The 22,985-nt window shown below is 36.3% G+C and overlaps 1 non-coding gene across 1 annotated transcript; it reads right to left on the minus strand.

The window, feature by feature from the left end:
* Nucleotides 1-2,053: 2,053 nt before the first annotated feature.
* On the minus strand, nt 2,054-2,180 carry LOC132501769 (small nucleolar RNA SNORA40). Its single transcript, XR_009534313.1, has one exon. It is a non-coding gene; the product is annotated as a small nucleolar RNA SNORA40 (small nucleolar RNA).
* Nucleotides 2,181-22,985: the final 20,805 nt, after the last annotated feature.

The following is a 22,985-nucleotide window of genomic DNA, read 5'->3' on the forward strand; positions in this document are numbered from 1 at the left end:
CATCCATGCAAGTTGTTGCAAATGGCAGGATGTCCTTCTCTTTTAAGAATGAATAATATTTCATTATAGGTATACATCAGATTTTCTTTGTTCATGTGTCTGTTGATGGACCTTTAGTTTTTTTTCATGTCTTCACTATTTTGAATAATTCTTCAATGAATATGGGAGTACAGATCCTGATTTCAATTCAGGATATATGCCCAGAAGTAGGATTACTGGATCAAATGGTAATTCTATTTTTAATTTTTTGGGGGGACATGCATATTGTTTTTCATAGTAGCTACATCAATTTATATTTGCCACAACAGTATAAAAGATTTTCCTTTTCTTCACATTCTGGCCAGTGCTTGCTTTCCTTTGTTTTTTAGGTAATAGTTATCCTAACAGGTGTGAGGTTGTATCTCACTGTGGTTTTGATTTGCATTTTCATTATGATTAGTAACTTTGAACACCTTTTCAAGTACCTGCTGGCCATTTACCTGTCTTTGGCAAAAGTTTTATTCAAGTCCCTTGCCCATGTTTGTATTGGATTATTTGTTTTTTTGCTGTTGAGTTGTATGAGTTCTGTATATATTTCGGATATTAACCCCTTATCAGATAGTTTTTCAAACATATATGAGATATATTTCAATTATTTTGAAAATCTTCTTACTGTAAATGTAAATCTTAGCATTATGTTTTATACATTAGCTGATTTTGAATGTGTTTAGCATTAACCAGTTTTTTAGGCATAAAATCATCCCTGAGTGAAGTGATTAAAATACAGTTTTTTTTTTTTTGGTATGTACAAAGTTGAGGAATAAACATAACAAGACACAACTAGTTTATTATTTTGTCCCCAAATTATCCAGAATGGACTATCTTGCCTTTTTAAAACTATCCATTGTAAAGATACTCAGTAACCCTTGATCACCATTAATTCAAACTCATTCATGCATAGACTGTGTCAAAGTCCAGGTTTTCCCTGACTTCCACAAAACCCTGATTTTAAATAACCTGAGACCAGATTAATGAGGATTAATTGTGTGCCTTCCTTGATGTTCTTTTGACCTTTTCATATGAATGAATCACTTTAGCCTTTAGCCCTTCTGACCGCTTTTTATTCGAAGTCTGCAAATATCTAGTAATGAGGCACTTGAAATTGAACAAAGAGTGTTCAGGGCTCTTCTTGTTGGGGGCAATTAACAATCTCCCATCACTATCACCTTAATAACATTTAAATATGAGTAGACCAAAGATTTATTTTTATGTGCTTTAGAGATGGCTATGTGACTGTTGGGCTTAATAAAAATGGTCAATGATAATAAAGTATTTCTTCACTTGCTCCAAACAAATTTTATATCACAAAGCAATAACAAAACTAGTAAACAAAACAAAACAAACATTTCATCATCATCAGAGGTATATTTTTAAGTTTTTTTTATTATGTGTAACATAGGCAAAATTATTTGTCAATAAATTTTTAAGGAATTTCACTTGTTCTGATTCTTTCTACTGTCAATCACCTTATCTCCTCCAAACTAATAATCTTCAAGATAAAATAGCCCCTTCAAAAAGAAGTTGTCATGTGAGTCAGCCCTGTATAACAAATATAAAGGTAAGGTTCCATCTTCAGAGATGCTCATGTAAGATTCTGAAGGCAGCCTCCTCTCCCTTAGTAACCAGGAAATTTGTAATGTAATAAACACAATTCTTTTAGTTAGGCTTCTTTGATCCCCAGTGGAATATGGACACACTTCACAATTCTCTGCCTGTTATCTTTGGGGTCCAACTTCCTCAAGCGATTTACCTTAGGACATGTTTAGGGTCAGGAGATGGATCTGTCTGGTTCTGAATTTGACATCCTTTTTAAACTCCAGACACTGTGTTCAAGATAAAAGCCTAAAAAAAGAAACCATCTTTGTTTCATGTCAACACTAAAATTAGAGTACTAAATCAATACAGCTGATAATTTAAAAGCTTAAAATATGAATGAAATTATCAGCTCTATAGTCCTGGAAGCAATCTTTATGTTTATCAATACACCTCCATCACTTGATTCTCTTTTAAGTATCGTGTTCCTTTTTATCTGTATCAAAACTCATACTGAACATTGCGTTCTGTGTTGCAAATGAGGATTTATTTTTGCACCTATCTAGAAGTCTTTGTCCACAAATTAAACACAAACAAACACAAGTGTTAGTATGTTCTTTTAATTTAAATTTTTTCCAGTTTTATTGAGATATAATTGACACACAGACTGTATGATTTAAGTTGTACAGCATAATGATCCGACTTACAAATATTGTGAAATAATTATCACAGTAAGTTTAGTTAACATTCATCATCTCATATAGATACAAAAAAGTTTTTTTTCCTTGTAATGAGAACTGTTAGAATCCACTCTCAACAAATTTCATATATACTTATAGCAGTGTCAATTATAGCTGTCATGTTTTGTATTATCTATCCCTAGTACTTACTTATCTAATAACAGGAAGTTTGCACTTTTGACCACCTTCATCCAGTTTCCCCTCCCCCCCAGTTCGTCTACCTCTGATGATCACAAATCTATCTCTTTTTCTATGAGTTTTTTTTTTTTAAGATCCCACATATTGTGGGATGATACAATATTTGTCTTTGTCTGACATTTCACTTAACATAATGCCCTCAAGGTCCATCCAGGTAGTCACAAATGGTAGGATTTCCTTGTTTTTTTAATGGCTGAATAACATTGCATTGTATATATATACCACAATTTCTTTATCCATTCATTTATTGATGCACACTTAGGTTGTTTCTATGTCTTGACTATTGTAAATAACAATGCTATGAACATGGGGTGCAGATGTCTCTTCATCATAGTGTTTTTATTTCCTTTAGATATACACCCAGAAGTAGAATTGCTGGATCATATGGTAGTTCTATTTTTAATTTTTTGAGGAACATCCATATTGTTTTCCTTAGTGGTTTCACCAGCTCACATTCCTACCAAGTGAACAAGGGTCCCCTTTTCCCCGCATCCTTGCCAGCATTTGTTATTGTTTGTCTTTTTTATGACAGCCATTCTAACAGGCATGAAGAGATATCTCATTGCGGTTTTGATTTGTATTTCCCTAATTATTAGTGATGTTGAACACCTTTTCATGTACCTATTGGTCATTTGTATGTCATCTTCAGAAAAAATTCTGTTCAGGTTCTTTGCCAATTGTTTTTTTTTTTTTTTTTTTTTTTGCGGTACGTGGGCCTCTCATTGTTGTGGCCTCTCCCATTGCAGAGCACAGGCTCTGGACGTGCAGGCTCAGCGGCCATGGCTTACGGGCCTAGCCGCTCCGCGGCATGTGGGATCTTCCCGGACCGGGGCACAAACCTGTGTCCCCTGCATCGGCAGGTGGACTCTCAACCACTGCACCACCAGGGAAGCCCCTTTGCCAATTTTTTAATTGGACTATTTGTTCTCTCATTATTGAGTTGTATGAGTTCTTTATATATTTTGGATATTAAGCCCTTATCAGATGTATGCTTTGAAAATATTTTTTCCTATTCCATGGCTTGTCTTTTCATTTTGTTAATCATTTCTTTTGCTATGCAGAAGCTTTTTAGTTTGATATAGTCCCCCTTGTTTATTTTTGACTTTGTTGCTTGTGCTTTAGGTGTCATATCCAAAAAATCATTTCCAAGGCCCATGTCAAGTTTTTTTTCCTATGAGACATACGTTTTTATTTTCACTGATTTTTATTGCTTATTTCTATTCATGTAAATCTTATCATGGCATATGGTAATTAATGCATTTAAATAAAGTCTAATTTTATTTTGCTATTTTGCCATATTTAACTGCTGAGTCATTATGTGTTGCTTGGGTATGTTGTGCAAAGTACACTTTTCTTCGTGCATAATCAGTACTGTGCTGTTCATATTTTCTAATCTATTTATACTTAAAAACAAGTTAATTCTCATCTTTACTGATGTTGATTTAGGTTAGTAACATTTAGGCTTTTACTTCTTTTCAGAAAAGAGGACCAAAAATGTTTATTTTCTAGTCTATGAGGCTGGATAGCATGTTCTAAAACAATAACTTAAAAAAATGAATATCAGCTTTAATTAGGTAAAATTTATACCCAATAAATTTGCTCATAACAAGTGTAGAGTTTGATGAGTCTTGACAAATATAATACAACTATGTAAGTACTACTACAATCCAGAAAATAATATTTCTAACTCTCTGCAAAATTACATCCTTCTTTTTTACACTAAATCCCATACCTTTCCAACCCTGCCCCCTCCACACACATACGCCCATCACTATAGTTCTATAGTTCTTTGTTTTCTAGAATTTCATATTAATATAATCATAGATTATATAGTCATGTCTAGCTTTCTTCTTTAACATTATCGCTTTTGAGGTTCATGCTATTGTTGCATTTATCAGTAGTTTTTTCTTTCTTTTTTGCTCAGAAATACTGTATCATGTGGATATACCATGATTTAGTTTATCCATTCCCTGACTGATGGGCAATTCCCTGATTGATTTGGGGTTTTAGGTATTGTGGTATGATGGAATATATATGGTCTTTGTCCACAGTTTCTGGCACAGAGATTAAAAAATCCTGGAATTTCTTATGTGATAAGAATGACTTTGTTACGTTAATGAGGTGACTCATGTTGCGGTTGGGGGACCCAATATAGCATCAGGGTGGGGACTGGTCACCAGAAAGGACTAGCACGTGATCAGTGGGTTGGATGTTTTAGCTCCTAACCTTCAAGGATGGAAGGGGAGCCAGAGATTGAGTTCAGTCATGAGGCCAATATTTAATCAGTCATGTCAACATGATGAAATTTTGATAAAACTCTGGCCATGAGGTTTGGTATAACTTCCTATTTGGTGAACACATTGATGTGCTGGGATAGTGATGGTCCCTGACTCCACAGGCAGAAGGCATGGAAGCTCCCCATCCTGGACCCTCCCAGACTTTGGCGTAAGTATCTCTTATGTTTAAATATTCCTACATTGTATCCTTTATAATAAAACTGTACTCATAAGCAAAGCACTTTCCATGAATTCCATGAGCTGTTCTCATTAATTAGAATAATTAGAATAAGTGTGGGTAGCCCCCAAACTTGCAGCTAGTGTCTGAAGTTAGGGCAGTCTTGTTGAGCACTAAACCTTTAAAACCTCTGGAGTCTGATTCTAACTTTGGGTATCCATTTGGGGCAGAAATGAAATAAATATTTTGAATAAAACTGCTGTGAATATTCATATACAAGTCTTTGTGTGGACATAAGTTTTTACTTCTAGGAGTGGGATTACTGGGCTTTATGGTAACTTTATAAGAAACTTCCAAACTGTTTTCCAAGTGGGTGTACTATTTTGCATTCTCTCTAACATTGTATGAGAATTCTAGTTACTCTACATCTTTGCCAACCTTTGGTATTATTTGTCTTTTGAATTTTAGCTATTCACACAGGTGTCTAGTGGTACCTCATTGTAGTTTTAAATTCACATTTCCTTGATTAAACCAAATAAAACTTTAAAATCCACTCTATAAATGATAGTCCCATGTGCTATTTAATTTTTAATCCACTGTATTCTTACAAACGTAGATATATATTTGTGTCCTAAATTTATGGAGAGTTGCTATAAACAATATCTTTTCTTCACAGTTTGCATTGAAGATGAACTTTAAAGGGTATTTCCTTCTCTAAGTTATTTAAAAGCCTTTGGAAATTCCCTCAGCTATTTTGATTTTAAGTCCTCTTAATATTTCTTAGAGTCTGCTCATTTCCTTACCCTTTGGAATATATTACTTCATTCCTTAAAAAAAATTTTTTTTTCTCCTTTCTCTGCCCCCTACCCTCCCCACAATCCTTAAGATTTTAGGAGATGATGCTATATTTTTTGTTCATTCCTTCTTTATTCCTACTTCCCAAAATGTGTTTTTGGTTCTGTCTTGTTGTGTTTGTTTGTTTGTTTTCACATTTCTCTTTAACATCTGTGGAGTGAAAGTAGTTACTTCTTGTTTTTTATTTTCTACAATTAAAAAAAAAAAGCATTTCTAAGCCAGTTTGGCCTAAATTAGTTGGTGAATCTGCTTCACTACTCTTGGAATCCTAAAGAGAATGCAGGTAATTTAAATTGACATAGATATCAGAAACGTAAAGAAAGAGTACTAATACACTGAGAATAGTTCTTTAAAATAGTGCTTAGTTTATCCCTTATTATGTTTATGGTATTTTTTTTCACTTTTTTATGAACTAAAGTTAATATTAGGTGGTATTTGAGAAATGATGGTAGATGGATGGTTCTGCAGTTTTGAAATTGTCCCCAAGTTATTCTGAGAACCAGCCCCTTCCATGAGAATCAGAGCAGTAGCTTTTAGTAACTGGTGCAAGCAAACTGTTGTAGGAATGTGGGTGTGTGTGTGTTGGTGGGCAGAGAAATGCTAAAGAGTGACATAATCCTAGAGATTACAAATTTCAGACTGTGCATGGGGAAGGAGAACGGAGTTAATGATAAAAAGAAAATAAAAACTGATTTAGAGAAATAGTACTAGAAATATTTAGAAGAACCAGAAAGTACCTTAAAAGAAGGATAACATGATACTTCATAGAGAAAGTATGAGAAAGAACAAAATCTCTCTTGAATGTTTTTCTTTGTTATAATGGCAAAGGGAGATTCAAAACCAAGACATTTATTGGGAAACGTTCAGGGAAATAATGAGATAGAATTTGAGCGTTTGTGAAGTGTAGAGTTTTGATATCAATATAGGGATAAACTTGTGGCTCAGATGGAAGGGAAGAATTATAATTTCACAGAGATTAAATAAACATTTAATGAAAGATGGAGATGGAAGTAGAAGAAAGAGACAACCAGAAGTAGAATTGGGTAGATGTTTTTAACTTATAAGGAATTCAAGTTAGTAACTCAATTTATTCAAGATTTTATTAAATAAGTTACTTTCATTTAAACTTACTTTTACTAAATAAATTAATACCCTATAACTACTTGACTGTATGGATTATAATGCAGTTCAAATTTGGGGGGAGGAGTAAAGTAGTAAGTAGTAAATCAGAAAGATCAAAATCCTTGAGGGAGAGCCTCTAGCAAACTGTTAAAATAAGCAGTAGGTAAAGTGCCAGGTGAAACTTCTCTTTGATAATAACTTTGGGTCTTCATTTTATCCCATCGATAGGCATCCAACAATGTAAGGGACATGAGGTACTAGAAAGAAGGCAGGGAAGGATTTTGAGAGAGTTCCAGTTGGATTTTGTCATTACCCTGTGGTATGAACTTGGGCAAGGTCATCAGTTTTTCTCATCTGTAAAAAGGTTAAAAATAGTGATAAATTTATGATGTAGACTGGATATATGTACGTTATTGTGTGGCTGAGATTTATATTAAAGTGTTTGGAAAAGAGTCTAGAACATTGTTTGACTTTTTTTGGATAATTTTCTTCACATTTATTGTATATACTATGCAAATACACACACACATGTATATACATCTAAAAAACCTGGATATCATATTATAGATGGTTTGTGCATGCAGTTAAAGTTTTACAAAAGGCATATATGTTTATTTATAAATAATCTACAAATCTACAAAATTTACAAATATATTTGTTGAAAAAAGAAAAAATAAAGAAGAAAATAAAAATTACTGATATTGTTTCCACCTAGAGATAACAATTATTAATATATATGTGTATGTGTCTCCTGTCTGTCTTCTATATGTATAAATGAATGACAGTTTTGTTTTACAAACTGCATTCATATTATATATTATATTTATTTATTTTTAAAAAATTTATTTATTTGTTTTTGGCTGCATTGGGTCTTCGTTGCTGTGCGTGGGCTTGTTCTAGTTGTGGTGAGCAAGACCTACTCTTTGTTGTGATATGTGGGCTTCTCATTACAGTGGCTTCTCTTGTTACAGAGCACGGGCTCTAGATGCACAGGTTTCAGTAGTTGTGGCATGTAGGCTCAGTAGTTGTGGTTCACGGGCTTAGTTGGTACATGGCATGTGGGGTCTTCCCGGACCAGGGCTCGAATCTGTGTCCCCTGCATTGGCAGATGGATTCTTAATCACTGTGCCACCAGGGGAGTCCCTATATATTCTATTTAGAATTTATACTGTTTTATTCACTTAACATTATAAAATGAGCATTTTGGATAGCTTCTGTTGATATTTCACGATTGTGGAACCCCCTTGGGTCTGTAATGAGGCCAGGGAGTTGACACTTGTCTGAGAGGTTGTGAGAAGACTATTTTGATGCTAACTAAAACTACAAAAAATACTGGGAAAATTGGTCAGTTTTGGGCTTCCTGATAGGTCACTTTTCTTTAAACTCGGGAAAGTTTTTCAAACCAAACTGTGAACTGATGGATCTGACCTGTATCCCAGTGTTTGGCTTTGCTGTAATTTGTTTTTGATATTTCTAAAATTATTGCTGTCTATAACAGAAACTATTCCAGAAATATGAATAGGAATACCCATTAGGGAAGTGAGTTTCTATGGTCAATGTTTCTTGAATGTCGTAGCTGGGAAAAAAAAAAAATTAAAGCAACCTCATTGATTTTTGCTTGCCCAAACAAAAGAAGTGTATTGTGAAATTCATGCGTCCATTCAAATTGAGTGCCTGTCATGTGCAAGTTACTGTGAACCCCAAGAGATACAGAGCACAAGCCCTTTTCTTGAAAAACTCATCATCTACCATGTGTGATAAAATACTGACAGATAATTACAGTGGAAGGTGATACCTTACATTTCTGTTGCTCACCAGGAAATAACATCAAAAGGGAATCAGGTTTTGTAAGTGGTTTTGACAATATTTTAAAATATTTTTCTGGGCTTGAATAAAAAGGGAGTATTGAGAACTTAAAACATTAGCTTCATTAAAAAATTGGTGAGATTCTATTATTTTATTATATATCCATTTTCTGTTTTATTTTAATGAATCCAGATATTTAAGTAGAAATTTCATTATAAAACAGAATCTTTCCATATGATGAGATTTTAGAGAGCTAGAAAGTGGCCAATGAGCACTAATTAATGGTTAAGTTATCATAATGACATGAAGACAAATTGTTCTGATACTTTAAAATAATTATAAAGCTGACATTGCTGTACTGAAAAGCTGAGTCTAAGTACTGCTCAGTCTTTTTGTTCTAATTAGATTTTATTTATTTCCAATATCTTTCAAAGGGACTGAGGAAAGATGACAAAATTGGTCTATTATGCAGCTACATCATTTGAACCTTTTAAAAACAAAATAATTCTTGATATGGCAGAAATCCATATGACTCCAGGTTTTCTTCAGTAAACTCATAAACAGTAAACTCATAAACAAATGGCAGCAATAACATCTTTAAATCACTTTCTCAAATGCCTCTCATCTGTGGCTCCTACAAATACACATTATATAACAGAGTGTGTAATAACAGGGGAAAGTATTTCCAGGATGCAGAACAGACTTATCAAAATTCAATTTAGAGAAATGCAAAACAGAAAGAAAAAGAAAGCCCTCAAACTTCAATCAATGAGGAATCAAACAACAACTTTTAGGAGAGACTATTTACTGATTTTATTAGGTCACATGTATCCTATAAACAAATATGACCAATACTCTGCATGAACTCTTTCTAGTACTTGGTTTAGAATAGTAAATTGGCTTAGTGTCCATTGTTGCCAAATACAGCATTAACTGAAAGTCCTTCACTGAGACCCTTATTTAAATGTACTGGGAATTTACATGCTTAAATAAAGCCTTGGATTGGAGAACAGTGATATGTGTGAATGTCAAAATATTTAACAACCATATGGCATGGAGATCAACCAGTCAGAAAAGATGCTGCCTGTAACCAACAAATACGGTACTACTGGTGACTAACAGCTGGATGTCAGCTCTCACTGGTGATTGTGAGATTTTGCCTGAGGGAATATTTACTCTGGAGAATTAGAAGAGATTAGATTAATGGGAGACAAATCAAACCTCCCTTTTGCACACAGAGGAGCAGTATGTCAGAGGCCCTAGTGACTACATCTTTGCATACATACAAAGGAGCAGCTTGGAAATAATTTTATTTATTTAGCAAACACTTATTAAATGTCTGCTGTGTTAACCTGGGAGTTCATCTATTAAACTTTTCCCATTATGTACTCAACTTTATTTAAAATAAATGATAGAGCTGGAATGAAATTTGAGAGGGTTGTAAATAAATAAAGGCTTTTTTTTTCCAAATGAGGAAACTGAGGCCCAGAATGATTAAGTAACAAATGTTTTTTAGGTATTTCCCATGTACCAAGCATTTTTCTAGGTGCTGAGGATATATAAAGCATGACCACTCTCCTTTCAGGGAGTACACATTCAAGAGTAAAGAGAGAAAAAATAAATAACTAAGGAAACAAGATGCTTTCAGTAGTGATGAGAGCCAAGAAGATGAGGAAAGAGTGGGATGTGACAGTGACTGTGATTGAGAATTGGCCACTTTAAAGTTGGTGTTTCAGAAACTCTATTTGACAAGGTGACATTCAACTGTGACCTGAATGTAAAGGAGAAGCCAGGCTTACAAAGATATGAGGCAGACTTTTTAAGCAGAGGAACAAGTGTAAAGACAGGTTTGGCATGCAGGAAACACAGAATGAAGGCCTGTGTCACTTAGTTTGCAAACAGACCCTTGTACATGGAGGGCAAGGAGAGACCAAAGAAAGAGGCAGAATGTTCCCGACTGGTAGGTGGCAGGCTTAATAAGCAGGGAACTTACATTTGAGTAGCAGCAAGACCAGTAGATTTCCACACCCGCCAGAATCTTAAAGGTTTATATAGAGGCCTTAATTGGGTTTAGCTATGTATATTGTCCAGATGGTTACAACAACACATTACTCTCTTCAAGCTGCGTCCTTGGAACAGCTCCCAATGTGGGAATGGTGGGCAGAACATACATTCCAAGGACGGGGGTGGGGTGGCAAGGAGCCTCTGATTTCCCATGTCCAGCTTGAGGGTCAACCGTCGACCAGCAGCCGTCACATCCTCTTGATGAAATCCTCCAACAGTCTCTGGAGTGAAGGGAGTAAACTAGATGAAGCTGAAGAGATGGGAGGGGCTAGATCACAGAAAGCTTTCAGGTCTTGGTGAGGAGTTTGTTTTTTATTCTAAGTTCTGTGGAAATATACTTATATTTACACTTATAATTATTGCCTACTATACATAGCATGTATGTATACATGACATGAGACTGATAATATCTGATGTATATTTTTGAAAGATCATTCCGACAGAAGGAGGATCACTTTAGGAGGCTATTTTAGTTATGTGAAAGGTAATGACATTGTGAGCTATAGTAGTAGATGTGAGTCTGAGAGAAGAGTATGGTTATAGGACTTATTTTGAATATCAAGGATGAAGCAAAGGAATCAAGTTTGCTTTTTCAGTTTTTGATCAATGTTCTAGGTTGATGGCAATGCTGGTAAACTGAGATGGATACAGAGGGGAAGGACTAGATGGATTGCAGGAGAAATCAAGAATTCTGTTCTGGACACATGAACTATGAGGTGCCTGTAGGCTATCTTCATAGAGATGTCTGGTGGGCTATTGGACTGTTGGATTACAAAACTGGAGTTGAATGGGGAGGTCAGCACTAGAGATAGAAATTGGGAATTATCTGCATACTGATGGTATTTGAAGCCATGGGACAGGTTAAGATCTCTTATGGAGGGAGAACAGAGAGAGAAGAGGGCTGAAGTCTAAATTCCAAGGATCTCCAAAATTAATATTTTGAGCACAGGGAAGAGTTAGGAATAAAGGTTGAGAAGCAACAGGTTTTAGAAAGAAAGAAAAAACAAACAAACAGGTGAGGTGATGTCAAAGAAGCCAGGAGGTCCTCAAGTGACACTAAGTCCCAGGTTACCCAACTTGTAGATGAGTCCTATTTATAAGGGCATGCTGCATGCCTTCCTGCTTCTGTTTATGGCTCAAATGTTACTGCAGAATAAAAAGTGAAAAGCTGGGTCAAACATTGGCCAAATCTTTATCTTAATTTCTTGCCTGGTGCCATTGCCTGATATGCCTGTTTGATTTGTTTTAATCATACTTTGGTCACGTTTTTCTCATGAATTTCAAACTGTAGATTTCTTGAATTTAGTGCCTCTGGTCTACTAAGTCCTGGTGATGGTCAAGCTGGCTGATGTTTGGAACCAGGGTAAGATGTTATTATTTTTCTTCTTGCACATGCCCTTCCCACTGTAATTATCTCCTTAATGGTACTTCACAGGAGGCAGCAGCTTCATGTTTCAGTCTTTCTCTCTGACATCCAAACCCGAAACCTCAGGGAGAGCTTTATATATCTCTGCCCTTTACTTGTTGAATCTGTTGCCAAATCTTGCTGCTTCACTTTATATCTGAAGCTTTTTTTGTCTCCCTCCACTGCTGCTCTTGCCTTTACCTGAATGATTCTCGTTATTGAAACACTTTGCCCATAAGCAGTCCACCTGTTCAATTTCTGCCTACTGCCTCTGTTCAAATTGATCCTTTTTGCAGTCTGGCATTTCCATTCTTACTCTTAAATCTTACATGAGCTTCCCATCCCCACAAGAGTCAAGTTCACAATCCTTGCCCACGTCAGGTGGTCAAGCTCTGAGTTTTTCTCATTCCATCCAACATGTCTGGCTTCTTTCACTTTTTCTAGGCTTTCAGAATTCTTTTCTTCATGATTGTTTCAAATTTTCCTTTAAGCAGATCAAGTCTTTTTAAGGGCCATTTAAAATACAAGAAAAACAAGACTATTTTTTGTCATTTCTTGCTGAAGTATATTTCAATTACTCATGATACAAGTTCAGCATATTAAATGTTTATCTAATAAAGTTAATATGTAACACACATAGAGTCATTTTACCTTGTAGTTCCTCTAAAATGTACCTATTCCAAGCCAAAAAGGCACTGACAGAAAATGATCTAATTATGTCCTTCAGGCAGGTATAAGGAAAGCCTTGCAAAAGTGTGGCGCTCTGGACCGAGCCAATAAGGTGAATGAAAAAATGTTATTGATTACAAAGTGCCTATTTTTACTCTGATCTTTGATTTTGTTAGACATATTATTATATGTATTAATAATATAGGCGTCAGGATGCTCAAAGTAAAAAGGGGAATTAAGTTAGTAAGCACCAGTTGCCATGTGAGCAGAGACCTGTTTGTGTCATAGATCTTGGCAAAGATCAAACCGGAGATCAAAGTCTTTGATAAAATATGACTGAGCTTAGCGGCTCATCACCTCTTCCCACAAGCGGTGGGGAGTAGTATGTGACTGTCTGCTGCCTGAGGTGTGCCTCTAACAGGGAGTCCACATAAGAGCTACTGGCTGGGACCGAGGTCAACTTGGATGGTAATGATGATGATCAGGGCTGATAGAGGAGATGAGGTGCTAGGTTCCAGCAGGAGTTAACATAACAGATACCAAGGTATTAAAGCAGCCAAGCTTATTGTGATCTCAGACAGATGTGACAGCAGCTGGAGAAAGCTGCAGGAGCAAAACAAGCAGCAGTGGCTTCAAAGAGAGCTGAAAGGTTTCAGCTTTAGGTCAGTGGTATTTGGGAAACTCTCAGAGAGAAGAGCTTTGGGTGTCTATTTTTCTATCTCTGCCATTATTTTCAAAGGGCTTAAACTTAGCCAACTCTGTCTACTCCTTTATGCTGATACATGCCACCTAAACCCACGTCTAAAAGGTGTGTACTTACCTGGGTCTGGTATAGGTAATAACTATTTGGCATTCTCCATAAATATTTGTCAAAGGAAGGAAAGAAGGAAAAATGGGAGGGAAAATTGGTTGGAGGGTAAAACGTACGTGTAAATTTCCAACTAAGTGGTACTCATAAGAGCAAGACTGGTATTGTAAGTAGGTAGCAGGCAAAATGTCAACATTTGAGGAAATAGATCTGTTTCCTTATATTTTCCCCAATACCTATCTGTGAAATTTATATTGTTACATATTCTTTCCCAAGTGTCATGAATCTTTTCAGGCTTGAAGAGCTTCTTATCAAAATGTAAATAACTCTTGTGAAGGAATGCATCTTAACTATTATATGTTTGACTTATACTTTAGTTGACAACTAGTTAAACACGTGGCCATTTTGGAAAAGGCACAGACCAGATATCTAGGTGGGTTTCTATACTCCAGGTTTCAGGAGAAAAATCGATTTTAATGCACTCTAACAAGTTAGGAGCCCTCCTTCCTTCTATTTTACAATTCTGGATAGGGCTAGCACTGACAAAAATAATCCGGTCTCACCTTATAAAGTGACATTAAACCTGATTTCAAATGGTACATTTGATTCATTCCATGGAAATATTTTGATCCTAATATAAAGTACAACACATTCAAGCAAAGGAACATATATATGCAATGGTATACACAGAAATGTGTGTGTGTGTGTGTGTGTGTGTGTGTGTGTGTGTGTATTTGTAGCTGGGAAAGAGTTAAGTTCTGAGGGGTTTCTTTGAGCTTGTTAGTGCTGACCAATAATTCACAGAGCTCAGATAAAGAGTTTCAGACACTATTATATTATTTACTCAGGAAACAAACCTGGAGAATCAGCACCTCCAATGACACGCTAAACTCTACAGCTAGTCTCATCACTATTATTTTCTAAAGACAGTTGAGAGCCTGGTAAGGTGAAGAAATTAATGTGCAGTGAGTATAAATTCAAGTTTCAAATAATTAGCATCCTGTGGAGCAATTCTTCACCTTCAACAAATATCCTAGTACTCTCTCTGTTATTTTGATGTAGGCCAATTGGCCGAGATTGAATTGCTTGGAAAAATTCCTTCAGGAATGAAATGAGGAAACTGTGAGAAATGAATCATTTTTACTCATTGTTTTGGTACATGTTTGTGACACAGTGCTTTGGGAAATATTTTTGCCTAATTTGAGTTTTGGTTACTGTGACCCTGTCAGTTGTTTCTCATTGTTTTGCCATTATCATACTCTTGGCTGGTCCAATTTGGATTCTGTTTTGGAAACGACTGAGACTGAATTTATGCAACTTCTGTCTGAATTTTCCCAATGTTTGTAATTGGCTAGGTGATTTAGGCTGTATTCAAAAAATAAACTTTTGAGCATATTTGAGCAATAATTTTATAATTCAAGGGAGGTAAATATCCCAATCAATCAGTTATTCAACATGGGCTCTGGTGGGAGTCAGATCTAAGGATGAATCCTAGCTCTATCACTTATGAGCTATGGATACTGGGCAAGTCATTTAGTCCTGCTATACCTCAGTTTCATCAGCTATAAAATGGATAGTACTTCAAGAATCTGTGGTGAGCATGAAATGAAATAACATATATAATATTCTTAGCTATTATTTAACACTTTACAATATACTAGGTGATGAGCTAGAACAGCTCTGTCCAATAGGAGTATAATGCAAGCCACATATCTAATTTAAAATTTTCCAGTAGCTACATTAAAAAAGTTAAAAAGATGAAATTAATTTTAATAATATATTTTACATATTCCACCATGCCAAAATATCATTTCAACATATAATCAAAAAGTTATTTTACATTTTTTCCCTCATTACTGTCTTCAATCCAGTGTGTGTTGTATACTTATGACATACTTTGATTTAAATGCTAAATTTTCAACGGATAATGTAAAGAGTAGTCCTGGCAAACCAATAAAGTTGTGCTTAACTAAAACCTATTTTACCCTGATTCAGTTTATAAATGTAAATGAATTAAAATTAAATAAAATTGAAAGTTCAGTCTTTTAGTTGCACTAGCCACATTTCAAGTGTTTAATGGCAACACTTGGCTAGTGGATGATGGTACTGGATATCACATGGCTAGAAAGACTGGATATAAGGAAGTAAGTGTCCAGAGCACACGGGCTGGAGTCTTCACCTGCTTAGTCTTATTAAAAAGCTTAGCTGAGGGTCCGCCTGCCGATGCAGGGGACACGGGTTCGTGCCCCAGTCCGGGAGGATCCCACATGCCACGGAGCGGCTGGGCCCGTGAGCCATGGCCGCTGAGCCTGCACATCCGGAGCCTGTGCTCCACAATGGGAGAGGGCCACGTACCGCAAAAAAAAAAAAAACCTTAGCTGCCCACTTGTCTCTGCTCTACTCTTCCTACTCATGGAGCCGAAAAAAGAGGGCAATAAGCGATTGCTTCCTGACAACATCTGGGTCAACCAGATTGGAAGAGGTGGCAAGAAAAGTTGAATTTTATGGCAATATTTGTGGCTCAGAGCAGACTTCCTGCCTTGAGAGCGCCTCCGTGGAGGGTGGAAGCAGGGACATAATGATGCAAGCAAGTTCAATGATCACGTGTAATCCTGTAAACTTAACTGCGTGCAGAGGGCTACCACCCAAGCAGAGCCACCATGAGTGAAATCAGTCCTGGAATAAACCCAAGTGAGAATGTTATTAAGACTGATTTTTGCCCTTGGGAGGCCAAGCTCAAGCAGCATACGGTGGTGACTGTGAAGCTGGGAGTCCTTGCAACTCAGGGCAGATTTACAGCAGCGTCGTGATTGCAGCAGCAGCGGTGAAATTGATACACCTGTTTAAGAGAGCCTTCTCTCACCCTGAGATAAAGGAAATGCAAATATGTCAAAGGCATACTCTCTGTATCTTCTATTTATGGGTAGTCTAGTTGGGAAGATAAACACAAGAAGGGAAAGATCTTAATTACATATAAGATGAAAGTGCAAAACAGTATTAGAAAAATGATAACTAGAAAGCTATTAATTACCAAATTAATGTTATCAATAGTAAGGGATGCTGGAGTTTACATGAAGGGAGATCATTATGAACTAGGTTCATCTAAGAAGGCAGTCAAACCTGAATTGAGTGTTTCTTGAAAGTTTTTTTTTTTTTTTCTGGAATCAAGAGTATAGATCAAGTAAAAGCACTGGGTCAGAACAATATAGGATTTGTTTGCTAGCATGGAGAATTCAGAAGTGAATTGTTGGAGCCAAAACTGTGAATAGGTCTGTTCAAGACGCTTTTTTTCTCTAGACAATAGACAGTCCTTGAAGGTATGGAGTATGAGTGACAGTATCAAAAACTTGATTTTATTGGAATGTAACTGTTAGAATGACATACTGGTAACAGAATTTTATAGTTTCCTGAGGTATTTGAATTTATCATTTAACAAAATCCTCATTAAAAACTGTGTGAGAAAGATAAGGAGGTGTAAGTATCTTCATTTTTACAGAAAAAGATACTAAGAATCAAGCAATTAAGTTAGTTGCTCAAGGTCGCATGACTAATGAGTGATCACTAGGACTAGAATCCAGGTGTCCTCCTATTCAGTCTAGGGTTAAATATCTCCAGTATACATCAATATATCTTTTAGAGGTAGAGCTTCTTAAAAATGATGAAATGTTCCTGGTGTTTCATGTACCTTTTGATCTATGGAGTAGGTCTATTGGAAGGGATTGTTTGATTTGTACTGTCCCTGGGCAGTATTATCAATATGTGAAGCTGGTCATCTGTGTTTTCAGTTCTTTCAATTTTTCAACCTCACTAAGCCCAAATTCCTCATGTCTCAATAATGTAACCAGAATGGTTATGGCCTCCTACTGCTGGGACAAAAACCCTAAATCTTGACCATCTTGTGGACGTAAAATGTAGCTGTTTCTTGTCTCATTTTTTCTGGAAGTGTCCAACAGATGTAGCAGAGGGTGGTTAACAGTTAATTATTATTATTATTATTATTATTATTATTATTATTATTATTATTATTATTATTATTTTACAATCTCTTTAGCTTACTTTTATTTTTAAAATTTTTTTATTTTTTTTGTAGCTCTGTTCTTTCCCACATGTACCCCATTTTACACTACTTATGAATTCTGGCCAAGTGCTAGCCAGTGTTCAGGCTCCATTCAAGGAGATTTTTACCCATTAATTTCCCACCTCTAACTACCCTGCATGTTGGCTATGACCAGCTGGTATTCATCTGGGTTCAAAGCCCAGGCTTTGCCCCATGTCACGTCATTCAATGAACTTTCCAAGTGGCAGCTGCTCCAGGATCTTCTCAGCCTGATTGATTGTTTTAATTCAGAGGGCAACAATCAGTTGTCAGTTCTTACTACCAATTTCTAGGACTATATCCAAATCAGCCATATCCTCATGTGGCCTGATCTACTACTCTTGAAGCTCTCTTCTTTTTCATGGGCAATATCCTTTGATGATAGAAAAAAATAAATCTTCCAACTCCCCAAATTACAACCAGTATTCATTATGCTTCAATCTCACTGCCGGTGAACTGGTATTTTCTGCTAAAAGTTAAGTTCATCCATGTCAATGCTTCTTGACTAGTAAAGTTGGCTACCCACTGAGATCTCATCAGTGGTTTTGCTTTTACTCCAGGTTTACCTTTGAAGCTCTCTGTTTGCTCTTTTTTCCTTTTGCCTCCTTCCATTCGTGTGGATACAAGTAGATATGCAAGGTTCTTGCTTTAGGATTATAATTCTACCAAGCCAATCAAGAATAGATTGACACCTCGAAGAAAAAGCTCTTTCTAATTCAGAAGTAGCTGAATCTTATTCCAGATGTGTTTTGTTTGACTCACAAGGTATTATTTATTTATTTAAAAAATTAAGCCAACACTAAAGACATTAAGTAAATTCACATAACACTATAGATTTTTTGTTTTTCTTAAAAAGTTTATACATTTGACCACATTGGGCTCACATTCCCACACGGTAACATTTGACCAGAATTGAGTATTAATTGTCTCTGATTTACTTATGCTTCCATTACTCATACAATATACACATTGCCAGTTATGTGCAGTCTACTTCACCCATTATTATTTCTGTGACTTCTGTAGGCACTGGAAGTTGTAAACTTTTTTTCTCTAGACCTTTATTTGTGTAGCAAAAAGAATATTTGGAGTTGTATGGACAGATATCCAAATCTTGGTTCTGTTCTTTATTAGCAGGGAGTCTTGGAAATTATTTTATTTTTTGTAATTCAGTTAGGATCCCTAATACAACGCCTGGCACATAGAAAGTATTTGTTACTTGATAAGTGGTTTTACTACCTCTACCACTACAACTGTTGTTACTGTTACTGTGACCATCATTATTACTATTCTCTACTTTCTCCAGATCTTCAACAGAGGAGTGCTACCCTATAATCCTCAATGCTCTCTGTTCCTGGGGGGAAGGGAAACACCAGGTCATTGAATCTTGCTGAGTTCAGCAGAGCTATTAGCCTGGTCATCCTTGAACCTGTAGTTAATGTCCTATGCTGACCTTTAGATGCCAGTCCTCAAAGATAAAAGGTGGTGCCTGTTATGTTCTTTCCAAGTTCTTTCACATGATCATAGGGAATCTTGTGCATATGAGACTTCTCAGCTCTGAGCCGCTGATCAGGACCTCTCTGGACTCTCTGAGGTCAGCACATATTCAGGCTGAAGAAATCCTCTGCTAACACCCATCCCAGAGCAGCATATTATAGCTGTAGGGAGAACTAATTTTTTTTTTTTTTTTTTACTCTCTGTTTTCAAAAGGAATCCTTGAAATGGTCATTTATAACTATAGTTTCTCAGTTTTACAAAAATTATCTTTGGTCTTGTAGGGGACCATATAGTGTACCCTGATCCCCCTTCAGGACTGAAGAACTTTCCCTCCAGGTTCTGGGAGTGCTGCTCTCTGATAGACCTCTGCTGGGAATGGTCCTCAGCTAAAGAGAGCTGCCCTGTTCAAATGATGCCCCTTCACGGGAGCACTTATACCCAACATCTGGTTCTTTTAAGGGAGCAAAGTCCTCATCCCTCTCCCAAGCTGGGGGCAACTTCCAAAGGCCATCTTAGCTTCAGAGCTCCCATGGTTTCAGCTGATGCCCTTGTTGAGAATGTACTGCAGCATAACCTCTCCCTCTTCCTTTCCTTCCCCTGCAGATGTTAATATCTAGGGCACTCTCTAGCAAACCCTGTCTCAGAGTCTACTCCTCAGGAAACCTGAACAACTGCAACTGTTTACACTTAAGAGTCCTAATTGAATGTGTGGATTAACCTAGATTTTGCACATTCTGGGTGTGCATGTAATCTAGAGAGTTGAACAGATATTTCCCGGTTGAAATACTTCCATGGTGATTGTAGGAAGAGGACAGACACTAATATGTATATGAGATGACTCAAAGTAGAGCCACAGATGACAGTTTCTAAATAAATGAGATTATAGTACTTTATACAGAACAGCTACATCTATGAAATATTCTGTGTTGAATTTATTTTGGTTTGTGTTTATAAAGTTCTATTATTATAATAATAAAAAAGTAGTAACTTTTAAAACATAAATTGAACTTTTCATGTGTATATCTGAATCTTTTATTAACACTTTCAGGGAATTCTGCCCCGGGTATTTTTTTCCCTGACATTCATATTGAATGTGTTTTCCAGATAATACAGTGACAAGAAGAGACAAAAGGGAACTTGCTTTCTCTCCCCCTTCTTGCTGTATTAGGGCAGAGTGAGAAGTTGTATTTTTACTGTATTGAGATTTTTCATTGCCAACTTATGTTCTATGAAAGAATTGCTTTTTGATTGAAAAATTAGAACCTTCTTAATTCAAAATTGAAACTAAATATGATTTAATAGGGTTTTAGTTTTAGTTACTTAATAAAAAAATGAGGGTATTAGGTATAATAATGTCTCTCAGTAGGAGGTAATGAGCGACTTGGTGGACTTTGTTAGCAAAATTTCATTAGTGTAGTATTATTAGTTTTGTGAGAAGGGAATACTCCACTTATTTGAGTAACACCAAGGTTGTATTTCCTGGAAATGTGGGCTTTATTACAAATGACAGTATTTGAAATAATTACCCATACAATGTTGCAAATGGGAATTAAGTAAGAGAAACTCACTTTTATTATATCATAAAACACAATTTTACTCTCTCATTCACTGTGATAATGACCTCACACTCGCTTCTCTCTTCAAACCTCGAATTCCATCTCCTCTTCTTTTACTCAGAAGAGAACTAACCCATATCTCCTCCAACAAATTTCCAAAACATACCTGGACATGAACCCATACCTTGACTTTCCTCATGCTGGGGTCAAGGAATTATATCTGCTATTGCATGTGGGCAACCTCTCTGCCTAGGCACAGCATTTCATCAGATCCTGCCTACTCAAGGGTCTTTGCTCCAGTATTCTCCCTCTCTCTCCTGCCTTAATCAGTTTTTCCTCTCCTAAATAATTCTTATCAGCACAAACTTGTGATTATCTTGCATTAAGGAAATCCTCCCTTGACCCATTGTCCTTCTTCAACTGCTACCACACTTCTCTGATCTCTTTTAAAGCAGAACTCTGAAAGAATTATCTCTACTTGCTTTCTTCATTTTTTCATCTCCAATTCTCTCTTTAACCCATTCTAACTAGTCTTTTGTCTCTACTGAAACTCCACTAAAAATGGATATAATAGTCAACCTCCATGTGGTCAAGTCAGTGATCCATTTTCTGTCCTTATGCTACTTAAAGTCTCAGCTGAGTGTGACATGGTCGAGTACCTTTCTTCTATTGAATACATAGAGCCCCACTCTCCTGGGTGTTCTTTCTGCAACTCTGCCAGCCTTTCCTCAGTCTCCTCAGTGTCTATTCGTTCTGCTGCTAGTCTCTAAACGTGCAATGCCAGAGTTCAGCTATCCGTCTCTTCTTTCTCCAGACTCTCCCCTAGGTGACATCATTCAGTTCCATGGCTTTAAATACCACATCTCTCCTGATGACTTCCAAATCATATGTCTATTCTGATTTTTTTCTTTGGTCTTTCCTAAATCCAGCCTTAACTTGGATGTCTAGTAGGCATCTCAAGCTTTACATGTGAAATTGAACTCTTAATTTTCACTGCATCACTTCTCCTCTCCTTGTCTAATAAATCTCAGTATATTATTCGTGTAATTGATGAGGCCAAAACTTTGGAGTAAGTCTTCATTCCCCAATCTTTCTCTCTTCCTCTTTTTCTTTTTACTTTAGACATCCAATCTATCAGCTAGTCCTGCTGGTTCCCATCACCTCTTACTATTTCCACCACTATTAAACTAACACCATTAGTTTCCACTTAGACTTTTCAAAGAGCCTCCAGTCTAGGATGCTTTCACTTTTGTCACTTCACTCAGTCCTCCATGTAGCAGCAGGAATGATTTTCTTCTAAACATAAATTAGATCAAATAATTTTCTTCCTCAAAACTTTTCTATGTCTTTACATTATATTCAGAATAATCTCTAAATTCCTCATGGCTCTTGTGATGTCTCATATGATCTGGCTCCTGTCTGTCTCTCTAACTTCATTTCTACCATCTCTCATTTGCTCATTCTGTTTTAGTTATACTGACTTTCTTGTTCCTCAAACACTCCAAGCTGGTTGTTGCTTCAGAGCATTTGCAATTACTATGCTCTCCACCTGGAATATATCCCCTCTACCTGATCTTCATTTACTGTTATCATTCAGGTCTCTGCTATGGACTGAATTGTTTTCCCCCTAAATTCATATGTTGGAGCCCTATCCCCCAATGTGGTAGTTTTGGAGATGGGGCCTTTGGAACATAATTAATTTTAGATGAAGCCTTTATAAGAAGAGACACCAGAAACCTTCCTCACTCTCTCCCCTCACCACATTAGGACACAGTGAGAAGGTAAAAAATCTACAAGCTAGGAAGAGATCTTTCACCAGAAACTGACCATGCTGGCACCCGAATCTTGGATGTCCAGCCTCTAAACTATGAGAAGATATATTTCTGTTGTTTAGGTCACCTTGTCTATGGTATTTTTTTAGGATACTATCTACATAATGTTTCAAAAATGCACAGGACAAAAATCCACATCAGTGTCACATTAAAAAAAGCTTATAATGGTTTGGTTCTGATATTTCTCTTGGGTACATTGTCAACACTCAGGAGTCTATTAAAATTGAAGCCTCTTAATTCAATTCAAAAAGCCATTATTCAGAAAATTATTCAAAAATTCAAAAAACATTATTATTATTTTTTTTGGATTCCAT

This window comes from Mesoplodon densirostris, chromosome 1, assembly GCF_025265405.1.
Source record: "Mesoplodon densirostris isolate mMesDen1 chromosome 1, mMesDen1 primary haplotype, whole genome shotgun sequence".
NCBI classification, from domain to species: domain Eukaryota; kingdom Metazoa; phylum Chordata; class Mammalia; order Artiodactyla; family Ziphiidae; genus Mesoplodon; species Mesoplodon densirostris.